Source organism: Oryctolagus cuniculus, chromosome 19 (assembly GCF_051225735.1).
Source record: "Oryctolagus cuniculus isolate XC-2025 breed Fujian yellow rabbit chromosome 19, ASM5122573v1, whole genome shotgun sequence".
Taxonomy (NCBI): Eukaryota; Metazoa; Chordata; class Mammalia; order Lagomorpha; family Leporidae; genus Oryctolagus; species Oryctolagus cuniculus.
This window is the reverse complement of record NC_142885.1, coordinates 29,784,299-29,798,628: the sequence shown is the minus strand read 5'-3', so window position 1 is coordinate 29,798,628 and position 14,330 is coordinate 29,784,299. Positions and strand designations below refer to the sequence as shown.

General features: G+C 43.9%; 1 long non-coding RNA gene and 1 pseudogene across 1 annotated transcript; both read right to left on the bottom strand.

Annotated features, from left to right (window-relative positions):
* Positions 1–4,231: 4,231 nt before the first annotated feature.
* LOC149120449 (26S proteasome regulatory subunit 10B-like) lies at positions 4,232–5,443 on the bottom strand (annotated as a pseudogene).
* Positions 5,444–8,532: 3,089 nt separating this feature from the next.
* Positions 8,533–14,328, bottom strand: LOC127489221 (uncharacterized). Its single transcript, XR_016226357.1, has 4 exons — positions 14,207–14,328; positions 11,759–11,882; positions 9,243–9,461; positions 8,533–8,630 (listed from the first exon to the last, which is right to left on the bottom strand). It is a non-coding gene; the product is annotated as an uncharacterized LOC127489221 (long non-coding RNA).
* Positions 14,329–14,330: the final 2 nt, after the last annotated feature.

Below are 14,330 nucleotides of genomic sequence, written 5' to 3'. Positions count from 1 at the left end.
TTGTTCTTGATATATGGCCTAGTGCAGGTTCCCACCTCATACAGTTTCGTATTTAAAAGGGGATGAGCAGTGCCTTCCTCACAGAGCTTTGAAGAGGATTAGACAGTACAATGTGGTGAAATTAAATAAAACTCTAGCTTTCCCTCTTTGTGTTCTTATTTAGAAATGAGACATGGTACATTAAGAAGCCTGACTACTTAAAGTGCTAAAAGGAAACCTGTTGAAGTGAAACCGACACTATGAAAAACAATGACTTGATCAGTCCTTGCCTGACTGTCAAGGAACAACTTACTATTTTATTACTTTTAGTATTTTTTTGTCCTACTTAATATCATTGGTTGAACTCTTTAATTAACACACAATTATTCTTAGGCATTTAAAATTAACTCAAAAGTGATCCCTGTTAAATATAAGACTGGGAATAAGAGAAGGAGATGTACAGTTCGGCACCTGCTCACTCGGACTTACCCCTAATGGTAGAGCTATAAACATGCTGGGGGATTCCAATTCAATCCCATCAAGGTGTCATGAACCAATACCATCTCACTAGTCAACATGATCAGTTTCAGTTCATAATTGATCATAATTATAGGATTAAATGTCAAAGGGATCACATAAACAAGACTAGTGTCTGCTAACAATAACTGATAGACTTAAAAAGGAGGAGAATGCTCCAACATGGGAAGCGGGATACACAGCAGACTCATAGAATGTCAGATGTCCTGAACAGCACTCTGGCCTCAGAATCAGTCCTTAAGGCATTCGGATATGGCTAAAAAGCCTATGAGAGTGATTTAGGCATGGAAAGCCAAGACACTCTGGAAAAAAAAAAAGAGGAACTAAATAAAAGATCTCTGTGAATGAGATCCCAGCAGAATGAACAGGCCATCAAAGAAGGACGTACCTTTCTCTGAAGGGAGGAGAGAACTTCCACTTTGACTATGGCCTTGTCTAAATAAGATCGGATCCGGTGAACTCAAGAAGCTTCCATAGCTTTGGCAGCTCAAGACAAGTGCCTCGCGTGATTACTGACATCATAAATAAGAGTGTCAATTGTTAAATCAACAACGGGAGTTACTGTGCACCTACTCCCCATGTAGGATCTCTCTGTCCTTAATGTGTTGTACTATGTGAATTAACGGTAAAACTACTACTCAAACAATACTCTACACTTTGTGTGTCTGTGTGGGTGCAGTCTATTGAAATCTTTACTTAGTATATACTGAGTTGATATTCTGTATATAAATATAATTGAAAATGAATCTTGATGAAAAATGGGATGGGAGAGGGAGTGGGAGATAGGATGGTTGGGGTGAGAGGGAGGTTATGGAGGGAAGAACTGCTATAATCCAAAAGTTGTACTTTGGAAATTTATATTTATTTATTTATTATAGACTTTATTTATTCAATTATTTGAGAGGTAGAGTTACAGACAGTGAGAGAGAGAAACAGAGAGAAAGGTCTTCCTTCCATTGGTTCACCCCCCAAACGGCCACTACAGCTGGTGCACTGCACCAGTCTGAAGCCAGGTGCCAGGTGCTTCCTCCTGGTCTCCCACGCGGGTGCAGGCGCCCAAGCATCTGGGCAATCCTCCACTGCACTCCTGGGCCCAGCAGAGAGCCAGACTGGAAGAGGAGCAGCCAGGACTAGAACCCGGTGCCCATATGAGATGCTGGCGCCGCAGGTGGAGGATTAGCCAAGTGAGCCACAGCACCAGCCCCCGAAAATTTATAATTATTAAATAAAAGTTGGAAAAAAAGAAAGGGTTTCATGAATGCCACTCTGTTACAATCTCCTTCCTTGTCCCTCTTACCTCTGTTCTTGTGACCAGACCCTTCATTAACCATCACTTCCTGTCCCAAGGCCCACCAGTGAGTGTGTTGTTAGTTCTGCATATCTGAACACCAGCTGTGTACCAGGGACTACAGGAATGAAAGCAGAGAGACAAAGTCTTGTCCTGGACAAGCTCACAGTCTTATACGAGATATGGGTATTTAGCAAAAAAAAAGGTGATAAAATGGGTTAAGTACGTTATGTATATAGGTAGTGTGTTACAGAAGCTCTGGATACTTAGCTCTGCCTGGGGGAATGAGAGAAAAGTATCAAAGAGAAGGAAGACCTTTGAGTTGGATATCTTGAAACATGGCTAGGAGTTTCTCAAGCTGAAAACATTGAGGAACATCAAGTAGTGACTGCCTATATGCAGAACCATGACAAGTCTGGCATGACAGAAGCAGGGGCTGTTTGGGAGGAGGGCGGCTTGGAATAGAAGTTGTGAACAGACCTGAGAATGAGGCCTTGGAATCCCCTCTAAGGGAATAGGGCTTTGGCAAGTATGCAAGAGATGAGAAAAGATCAGGCAGAGTCACCTGTGCTTTCTAGGAATATGCAGGTGGTGTGCAGGCCTGAAGCAGAAAAAGCCTGGAAGAAAGAATCCAGACAGAAGTAATGGTTATCAGCAGATGTTCAGCTTTGGTATGAGTGCTTGTGTAGGTCCTGAGACACCACTGGCATGGATTTGGTGACTACTAGGAGACAGATGGTTGGAAAGAGGGTGCTGCCAAGCTTTCCAACTTGGAAGGCAAGTCGGATGGAGCCACCACTGCAGAGATCCAGTCCAGTGCAATGTGTGGTGCAGGTTTAAAGGGAAGAGGAAGTTTGTGGTACCCACAGGACACTCAAGTGTGTGTCTCTAACAGGCAGGTGGCAATGGAGATTTGGATCTCATGGTGAAGGCTGATGATGGAGACACTACTTTGGAAGGTAGTCTCATAGAAACATTGGTTGAAGCCACAGGAGTAAGATCACCTCAAGAGAAATGGGGCACCCAAAAGGAGCAAAGCATTTCAGATGTGGTCTGAAATGATAGGTAATGCACAAGTAAGAGAGAAGGAAGAGGAGTACAAAGAATCCATCAAGGATAGCACAAAGTAGGCAGCCACACACAAGGAGTCAAGTCACGGGGTTATATTTGTAGAATAAACCAGTGGATGGAGAATCTCCCTCTCTACCTATCCCCTCTTCCCTCCTCCCTCCCCTTTTCCCTCTCCCTACTTCCCTCTCCCCTCCCCTCTGTCCTCTGTCCTCCGTCCTCTCTCCTCTCTCCCTCCTATCCATTCCCAACCAGCTCCCTCCCTTTCAAACAATTTTAAAAATACATTTGTACAGAAAGATTTCTTTGGATGCTGAGTGGAAAACATATTACAGAGGAAAAGATTACTGATAGAAGAAATCAGCTCGGAGGTCACTGAATTCAGTCAAGAGAATTATGGTGGGCTGGGCTACGGTTGGGGTTATAACCAGGCATTTGGGGCATCCAGGGTACAGAATTTATGTAGGCACCTGCTCTATGAGCCATGCAAGAACAGAGTTCAGCTTTGCCTTGGCATAGAGTGGTGGCAGATATAGGCAGGTTGAAGATACATTTTGGTGGTGAAATCAAATTTATTGTGTGGATTCTTGGGTTCCTAAGTAACAGTTTTGAAAAACTATTAATGTTGGACGGCGCCGCATCACTTGGATAATCCTCCACCTGCGGCACCGGCAATCTAGTCCTAGTTGGGGCAGCAGATTCTGTCCCAGTTGCTCCTCTTCCAGAACAGCTCTCTGCTGTGGCCCGGGAAGGCAGTGGAGGATGGCCCAAGTACTTGGGCCCTGCACCCACATGAGAGACCAGGAGGAAGTACCTGGCTGCTGGTTTCGCATCAGCGCAGTGCGCCAGCCATAGCAGCCATTTGTGGGGTGAACCAATGTAAAGGAAGACTTTTCTCTCTGTCTCTTTCTCTCACTGTCTAACTCTGCCTGTCAAAAAAAGTCTATTAATGCAACATATTATGGAGGATCTTAAATATCAAAGGTCTGATGTTTCACTTCCTCCCATAGCCTATCTAAATCAATACTCAAATGATATAAAATAAATAAGAAATACTCTCTTGGACTACTCCCAGATCATTTTCAATGTTTTACAAAATGTTCACATAGCAAATATGAAAAGCTTCAACACATTCTTCTTTTGTAATTTCTGCTGCAATAAATACATGAACAACATATAGATTTCTTCTGTACCCATCTTAAAAGTGGAGTCACTGAAGTATATACTAATTTATGTTACTCATACATATTTTACTCTTATTTTTAATGAGATCATTGCCAGTACACACATTGTTTGCTTAACTTTATTTTTACATTAAGCCAATGTCTGTCATGCAGCAATCAAAAAACTGACAGTAAATTATACGGGTTTGTAGTCCAATTTAGACTCTAGCTTCTTAGAATAACCCACTTTTTTTGACAGGCAGAGTGGACAGTGAGAGAGAGAGAGACAGAGAAAAAGGTCTTCCTGTTTCCTTTTGTTCACCCCCCAATGGCCGCTGCGGCCTCAGACACCACGTTGATCCAAAGGCAGGAGCCAGGTGCTTCTCCTGGTCTCCCATGTGGGCGCAGGGCCCAAGGACTTGGGCCATCTTCCACTGCACTCCTGGGCCACAGCAGAGAGCTGGACTGGAAAAGGAGCAACCGGGCCAGAATCCGGTGCCCCAACTGGGACTAGAACCCGGAGTGCCGGTGCTGCAGGCGGAGGATTAGCCTAATGAACCATGGTGCCAACCAGAATAACCCACTTTTCTGATGGCTTTCATGAAATCTTCCTGTACTACAAAATTATGATCAGCACGAATTGCAAACATACCAGCTTCAGTACAAACACTTCAGGTTTGCTCCAATAAAGCCATCTAAAAGGTTCATGCTTGCTTCATAATCTACTTCATAATGTTTTGTAATGGGAGCTGTGTGGATTTTCAATATATCTAACCTGGCTTTTTCATGTGGTAAATCAATATGTATTTTTCTGTCCAATCTTCCCAGACGTAGCAAAACAGGGTCCAGTGTATCTGGTCTGTTTGTAGCCATGGTCATTTTAACTCTATGCAGAGTATCAAAGCCATCCATTTGATTTAGCAACTCTATTAAAGTTCTGTTAATCTGTCAGCTGATGTACCCTCAGGAAACCAATGACCACCAATCACATCTATTTCATCCATAAAAATGATGCATGTTTGATGGTCGGTCTCTGGCATAATAAAACATTTCTCTGATCAAGCAGGCACTTTCACCAATCTATTTGTCTACAATAGAACTTGATACAACCTTTAAGAAGTTACAATCCAGCTGAGTAGCAACAGTTCTCACCAAAAGCATTCTTCCTGTGCCTGGAGTTCCATATAACAAACAGCCTTTTGGAGGTATTACTCCTACATGCTTGGATAATTCTAGGTTTTTAAGAGGTAATTCTATTCCCTGGGTTCCCATGAGGCATATTGTAAACCAGTGAATCCATCACTCCTGGCAAATCTCTCATGATACTTAGTGTAGTCATATCCAAAGAAGCTCTTGTTCCTGGATTCAGCTTACTTTTGTCAAGTTGTCTATGACAGCTGACGATGTATCTTGGGGGGGGGGGTGAGGAGTGAGAAGAAAGTTCTGGAATCAGATGCCAGTGCTGGCTGCACAACTTTGCACACGTGCTGCTAGTGAATGTTCACCTTAAAATGGTATAAAGGAACTAAGGTATACGCCAAAGAGAACTGCTAATGAGTAATGTGAGTTAGCATTCATTCTGATCTAGTTCTCATGACTCCCCTTGCCCCAGCCCAAAGAAATAAGAGGTTGGGCTTAAGTTATGGGGATTACTGCTCCTCCGCAGGAAGCTGGAAACCCAACGAGCACAGCCAGCCTTGCATGCGTGCACATGGGACTTTGAGACTGTGTCACTCAGTGGCTGCCTGGCTACAGTGCTGTGTGTGCATTTGTTCCTCTGTGCATGTGGTTTTTTGAAAACTGACAGTTAACATGCTGTCATGTTTCAAATAGGTTTTGATGGACATACATAAAAAACTGTCATGGGGCTGGTATTGTGTCCCAACAGGTTAAGCCTCTGCCTGCGGCATCCCATTTGGGTGCTGGTTTGAGACCCACTGGCTAATTCACTTTCAAATCCAGATCTCTGCTAATGCACCTGGGAAAGCAGCAGAGGATGGCCCCAGTGCTTGGGCCCCAGCATCCACATGGGAGACCCAGAGGAAGCTCCTGGCTTTATCATGGCCCAATCTCGGCGATTGGGGTCATCTGGGGAGTGAACCAGCAGTTGGATGATCTCTGTGTGTCTCTCCTCCTCTCTCTGTTAACTCTGCCATTCAAAGAAATAAGAAAACTTTTAAAAAAAGGATGGTCATATCTTTTAATATTTTCACCTTTCTTCATTCATTGAAGACACAAACAGACCTGTTCTATCAAACAGCTTATAAAACAGACCCTTAAACTGCATCTGATTTCAGAGAGAGTCTGTATGCATTTTGTCAGACTTAGAAATAAGGTAAGCATCATTTGAAACTAAAGCAAAGCTCCAAACTTTTGAGTTCTAAAGATAACAAATGAATAAATAAGAAAAGTTTGCTAAAATGATCAATTTCATTAGTTGTTGAGATGGTTGGATGCCAGATGGTTGGATGCCAATGTCCTCAGATGACACGAGGTCCAAACATCTTAAAACACCAGAGCCAAGAGAACCTAATCTCACGTACACAACCCTCACTGGGAGGGTCTTCATGCTGGACTTTTTAGAAAGGCTAGTTTGTTTAAAAATGCTTGGTGTGAACAGAGCCAAGCCTGTATGCTTCTAACTGTATCACTCCTTATTAAGAAAGAGGGAAACGTCATTAACCAGGCACACACAACCACCCCAATCAGTTCCATGGTCTCAGAGGAAGTAGGGTTCACAAACACTGATACACAGTATTCACTGGATAAACGCCAACAAGCCTCCTTCAGCAAGACAAAATGTTCATGCGCTCATGAAGTACCATGCATGGAACCGCCCAACTGGTAAAGAAGGGATTGCCTGTGACATTCACCAAGGTGGAACCCAGAGAGGTAGACATGCTCTTTATTTCCAAAGTGAATTCCAAGATGACCATGTCATGGGGAGGTGGGGGGAGGCGATTCACAAAGAGGAGTAACAAACCGGAGGAAACAGTGAGCAAAAATTAGTGAAAAATTGACCTACAAATGCTTTTCAGGGACTTTTAATGATTACCTTAGTAAGACCAAACTGTTTCCTAGATTCACAGCCACTCCTCTAATTACATGCTTGAGAAAATTCTAAGCCATTCGGGGTAGCTGTAACTCAGGGACAGAAAGCAATAAAGTAACACAGCGATGAACAAAGAGCACTTCTGCCTGAAGGTGCTGTGGGGGTTGGCCGGGGACTCCTCACTAACCCAGCACAGCCACCAGCCTGAGGCTAGTTAACAATCACTATTTTCTCCTATCTTTAGATGCCTATGCATAGTTCCCACTGATCCCTCAGGGGCATGCCATCATACCACACTTGGAACTGGGAAGCTGAGAAATGCCATTTCCCTGGGGTCTGCAAAGAACCCACTTTACTAATCACTGCAACCGCCACAAGATCAAGTGTGGCAGAGGCACCTGTGCTAGCAAGCACAGCCCAGGCCCCCACTGCACCTGCCTGTGAGGCAGGGACTCACAGGGCCCTCAGCCTCATCTTAGCTACTTTTTTGCTCAGAGAAGGAAGGCAGGAACTGGCAAGACCCACCACACTCCTGCCCTCAGAATCTCAACTCCAGACAGCCCAAGCTGAAATCCAGGCAACCCTGAAAGGTCAAGGCTTTTGGCCCCGCAGAGACACTCCCAGCAGGCAAGTCGCACCACACCTCCAGGACCCTCCTTGCACTCCTCACACACTCACCTCTCACATTAGCCCACACCCTGCAGCCCAGGAGGGGCAAGCACAGCAGGATTTAAACTGGAACTTCACTGATATCTATATATGGCCTAGGGCTGGTTCCCACTTCCTTTAACTCACATTTAAAAGGGTATCAGTGGTGCCTTTCTCACAGAGTTTTGAAGAGGATTAGACAGGACAATGTTGTATAATTAAATAAAACTCTTGCTTCCCCTCCTTGTGTTGTTATTTAGAAATGAGACAATGGTACATTAAGAAGCCTGACCACTGAAAGTGCTTCATTAATGCTGATTCTCTTAAACATCCCTTCTTGTCCCTCCTACCTTTATTCCTGTAAACAGACCTTTCTATAACCAACAGTTCCTGTCCCAAGATCCAACAGTGAGTGCATTGTTAATTCTGCATAAGCTGAATTCCAACTGTGTACCAGGGACTACAGGAATGAAAGCAGAGACAAAGTCCTGCCCTGGACAAGCTCACAGTCTTATACGTGATATCGGTATTTAGCAAATAAATGGTGATGAAAGGGGTAAGCACTTTACATATACAGGTAGTGTGTTACACAAACTCAAGTTTCCCGAGGACGTCGGTTCCTGAACCCACACTGGAGTACTAGATAAAGTACATGGCTTTAGCTTCGGCATGGCCCACCACCAGCCATTGTAGCCACCTGCAGTGTGAACCCATACCCTGAAGATCTCTCCCGCCCCGCCTCATCTAGAACTCTGCTTTGCAAACCATTCTTTAAATAGAATAAAATATCTAGTACTTACTGTGAGGTGTCAGAATCTTGGGGCAGGCTGGAACAGGGCACTGAGGGATTCTTGGCATTTCTCTAAGCTTCTGCTTTCTCCTCTGTGTGTGCAGTCTGTGAAAATTCACCGGATTACGTGCCAATTAATTCGAGCGCCCCGTGTCCCCGTGTTCCTGCACACATCCCTTATGCTGCCGAACAACCCGGAGCAGAGAGGCTGTCAGTCAAGGCCTCTTCGACAGACGCAGCTAGCCAAGGCTACTTCTGGCCAGGCACAGAAAACCCCCCAAATGGACCCAGAGCCCTGGGGAAAGTTCTTCTTCTCCCAATCCCCCTCCCACACACAAGCCCTGGGACTCCTGTCACTCTCCCCCTCCTTTCCTCTCCCCCACATGTGTTTCTCCCCCTCCCTCCCTCGCCTCTCCACTTTCATTCTCCCCACTTCCTCTCTCCTCCTGCTTCCCCTTTGACCCTCTCCTCTCCTCCACCTTCTATCCCAGCTACACCCTACACACACCCCTCCCCGTGCTCTGCACCCCAGGCCACGACTACCCCATCACAGGAAGGCCACCGCGCCAAACTCCCCAAAGAGCATTTCTGTTCCTCAGGAACAGGAACTGAGTCCCGAAGTGTAGTCTTCAGGTAGGGGTTGAAGCAGAGGACCGCGTCTGGAAGTTTCCAGAAGCCCAAGGAAACTGATGCGGCCGCCTCAGGCCGTAGCCTCACCTGATCCCGGCCTGAGCCTGGGGGGGCCCTGGGTCTCCTCAGGTTCAGCCAAAAGCATTGAAGGCGGCTCCTCAAGGCTCTGGGAAGGAGCAGACATGGCGTTGACTCCCACCAGTGCATCAAGGGCAGAAGTGGTGGCGCCTGCAGGTGCACTTCTGGGTCAAAGCGCCAGGCACAGGCACACTCCTCACTGGCAACAGGACACACATTGGCATGGAGCTGGATGAGAGATGGAGTAGACAGGACTTGAACTGACTCCCCTGTGGGATACCACAGCACCGGCACACCTGTTCTTACTTCTTAAACTTCTTATTAGCCTTATTACTGTAATATAAATTTAAAATATATTATCTGAAACTGGAAGGAAGGAAAAAGAAGGAAATGAGGCAAGAAAGGAGGGAGGGATGGAAGGGGACTCTGGGAGAGACAGTGTTAGAAGGAAAGCAGAGAAAAGGGAATGTGGTTTATTTTTAAATTAGTTTATAAATTATATTGAAGAATTTTTTGACCCTAAACATATACACGCATCCACTGGACACAATATCAATGTTTAATGGAAACTTATAGAAAAAAAAATACTCACACTACAGAGAAAACGAAAGACACAACCTGCACATTAGTAACATTGTGTATGTGGAAAATTCTAGGACTTTATGAAAATATAAGTATGAAAATGTTTCTATAGAAATAATCTAAAAGTAAGAGTAAGCTACAGAGGCCGGCGCAGCAGGTTAAAGTCATGGCTAACGCACTGGCATTCCATATGTGCACTGCTTCTAGTCCCAGCTGCTCCTCTTCCAATCCAGCTCTCTGCTATGGCCTGGGAAAGCAGTAGAAGATGGCCCAACTCCTTGGGCCCCTGCATGCATGTGGGAGATCTGGAAGAAGCTCCCGGCTCCTGGCTTCAGATTGGCCCAGCTCCGGCCGTTGCAGCCATCTGTGGAGTGAACCAGCAGATGCAAGACCTCTCTCTGTCTCTACCTCTCTCTGTAATTCTGTCTTTCAAATAAATAAAATAAATCATTAAAAAAAGAGTAAGCTATATAATTCTGAACATATATTACTCAAAAATACCAAATAACACTGCATTGTAAAGAATGACACATCATTTAAGTAACACTTAAGGAAGAATGCGCCTTCCTAATAAATGTCACAGTCTGACACAGAGACACAGTTTAGGGACTCTAAAAGCAACTGGAAATATCTGAGTTGGCAAAAAAAAAGCAGTTGTAGAATAGGAAGTATCACGAAGTTTGAATTCCAACAAATTGGGAAGCTATTCCAAGAGCTCATACCGTATTCTTTCTGTTTAAATCCTTTAGGACTCAAGCCATCCCTAGCACCCCAAAATAATAAGAACAAAAACATCATGAAAGCAGCAGCTTTCACGCAGAGCTGCCTAGAAGGATATGAAAAACACCCATCACGACAATCACCCTCTTTCCACAAACTTTCTCAAGGATGTTCAAGAAGCATTCAGTATTAGATAAATAACAAGAACGAATGTGAGCGAATAACAGACACATTCAAAAGCCAAGAAGCACACGTTTATCAAGAGAGTCCTCTTCCGAATTCTGACGTCTACAAGTAGACTACAAGCCACAAAAATCATTCCCAGCCTAAGAAAGGGTCTCCATGTTTCCAAGCCCCTTATCAACCCAGTTTTCTTTCAGATAACATCTTCTCCATCTCGCAGTGTTCTGCAGATGCTATCTGAATTCCCTGATTAACTCAGCATCCATTCCCCATCCCTTCTGAAAGTTTCCTCTACCAGTCCACCCATTTCCCTTCCCTCACTTTTCCTAAGGTTGCTCCCCAGACCCTCTCCCGGGTCTAACACTCTGATACTCCACTAGTTCTTATAAGTTGACCTAACCCTCCTTCATGTTACAATTCTGCTGAAAGTCACCTGACTTCCTCTATATAATCCTTCCATTTCCCCTATCTATCAAAAGATGATGACATAAAGAAATTACCTCATTTCAGCTCCCAACTCCCAAGTGCCTTGCATGTCCCAAGTTCTTCTGTGGCATTTACCCTTATCAGCCCCCCCCAGCAGAGATTCCTTGCAATCTTGTCATCCTTCACCATGAATTCTAAAACCCAAACTTTTATTTCCATATCCCTCAAAAACAGACTTTTGGTGTTTTGTACTCTGAGGCAACAGCACACACTTCTCCTCCCAGGTCTCCCTCTCATTGCCTGGATGCCCCAATATTCCTCCTCTTACCACATTCTTTGACACCTGATTCACTGCAAAACTAGGGGGAACTCATTCCCCAACATCCAAGTGCCCTCATCTTCATTGCACCTAACTCTCCTCTACCCCGTTGGCCCCCACATTTCTTTTACCCCAACCTCTGGGGCTACTCCATTTGATCCTCCCTGTCACGGGATGAAAGTCAACTTCACTGTCCACATGACCCGCCCAACCACAGGGAACATGGTGTCCCTTCCCTACTCTATCCCTTGGGCCCCAAGGCTGCCGCGTACATGAGGTGGTCGCATCTGCTCACCAGTTGCTCCTCTCCAGGAAGAAGCCCCAGCTGTGTTTAGCAGGAAGTTGAGCAGTCTCTAGAAATGGAAGATGACCCAGCAGATGAACTTCAACTGCATCCAGTTTCATGTCCATGAAAATGTCTACAATGAAAATTAATAAACATTAAAGAAATGGAAGAAGACACACAATACTCATAAAATCTTTCATGGTCATTCATTGGCACAATCGACATAATGAAAATTTCCATTCTACTATAAGTAATTTACAGACACAATGGGATCCCAATCTAAGGTCAAATAACATTTTGCCCAGATGGAGAGAAAACAATGCTAAAATTCTTATGAAAACACGGAACATCTGAATAGTGAAAGCAATCTTATACAACATAAACAAAACTCGAAGCATCTCAAAAACAGACTGCAAAACACAGAACAGGGCAGTTACAATCAAAACAACTGGTTTAGTAAAAAAAAATTGACATATAGAACAATGGAACAGAAAAGGAACTCCAGAAATCAATCCACACATGTACAATCAATTTATCTTAGAAGAAGGCGCTAAAGATTAATGCCAGGTGCAAAGGACAGTTTCTTCAAAAACGTTCCTGAATAAACTGGACCTCCATATGCAGAACTATGAAAGAAGACCCATGCCTTACACCTTATAGAAAAACCAACTGAAAATAGTTCAAGGAACAAAATCTAAAACCCAATCTCATCAAATTACTCGAGAACACTGGGGAAACCTGAAAGACACTGGCATAGGCAAAGATTTCTGGGAAAAGACAGCAGAAGCATAAGCAATAGCAGCAGAAACAGAAACAGAGAAACGTGATTCCATCAAACTGAGAAGCTTCTGCGCTGCAAAAGAAACACTCAGCAAAGTGAGGAGACAACAGAATGAATGGGAGATAATTGTCTGCAAACTATAAAACTGATAAAAGATTAATATCCAGAATATACTAAGAGCTCAACAACAAAACAAAAAATCCAGTTAAGAAATGGGCATAGAACTTGAACAGGCACGTTTCAAGAAAGGAAATCCATATGGCCAACAGACACATGAAAAAATGCTCAGGATATTGAGCCATCAAGGAAATGCAAATCAAAATGGCAATGAGGTTTCACCGCACCACAGTCACAATGGCTCTCATACAGAAATCAACAACGATAAATGCTGCTGAGGAAGTGGGGAAATATATCACCCTGATCCACTCACTTTTGGTGGGAATGTAGACTGGTAAAGCCATTTCAGAAGATAGTATGGAGATACCTCTGAAAGCTGAAAATAAATCTACCGTTTACTATGAAATTTTTCAGCAATCCCTCTCCCATTGATTTACCCCTAGGAAATGATATCAGCAGATCTGAAAGGGTTATCTGTACCTTCACGATCACTACAGCTCAGTGCACAATAGCTGGGTTGTGGAATTAAACCAGATGTCCATGAACTGATGACTGGATAAGGAAATTATGGCATATATACACTATGGATTACCACCCATTGGGAAACACAGAAATGCTGTCTTTAGCAACAAAATGGATGTAACTTGAACCCAGTATATTCAGTGTAATAAGCCAGTCCCAAAAGGACAAATAACGTATTTTTTCCCTGATTTGTGATAACTAATAAAGTACCTAAATGTAATGTGTAGGAGAGAAAATGACATTCTGAGATAAAATTGTTTCTTATAGTTCTAGTCTCACTTTCAAGAACAGTGTTTTGTTCTTCATACTCCGTGTTGAACACTGTTACTTAATCATATGAATATATAGTTAACTGAAAACAGATAATTCGAAGAATTAAGAGTGGGAACAAGAGAAGGTGGAAGAAGAAGGCTGGTGTGTAGGCTTGAGAGATGCTAGCATGGGAAGAAGTATCAGTATGTTTTGAATCTATATATAAGAAATACATAATATTTACATACCTGATATAAAATGTTAAAAAGTAGATAATTTTCTAACCAGACTAACAAAAAAGATAAAAAAGCCAGTAAATAAAATTACAGACAAAAAAGCAGACATTACAAACAACATCACTGAAACTCAAGGATTCAAAGAAATTGCTATTCAGTACTGTATATTAATAAACTGGAAAACTAGGAGGAAATGGAGAAATCCCTGGATAACAAATACACATAACCTACTAAGATTAATTCCAGAAGACACAGCCATCCTAAAAAGACTCATAAAAATCAATGAAAACTGAAACACCCACCAGAAACACTGCTAGAACTGACTAAATAACTAAGTCACAGGTTACAAATAAACCTACCTTGTAACCCGCAGTCCTGTCCTCCAGCGCGAGCCCAGCCACCCGCTTCTCCGCTTCCCACAGCCGAGCCGCCACCCGCCCCCACGGCCGCTCAGCCTGTGGACCTGAGTGTCTACATTGCTCCGAGGGGCCACAACCCTCCCACCTCCCGAGGTCCCAGGCCTCTCACTGTTGTTTAAGAAAAACTCACCTTCGCTCCCGCACTCTCCAGGCCAGTACCGCTGCTGAAAACGCCGCTGGAAGCCAACAACTCTAGCAGCCAACAACAGGCCGCCACCGCCGGCTCCGTATCCACCAGACTGACTGCACAAGCG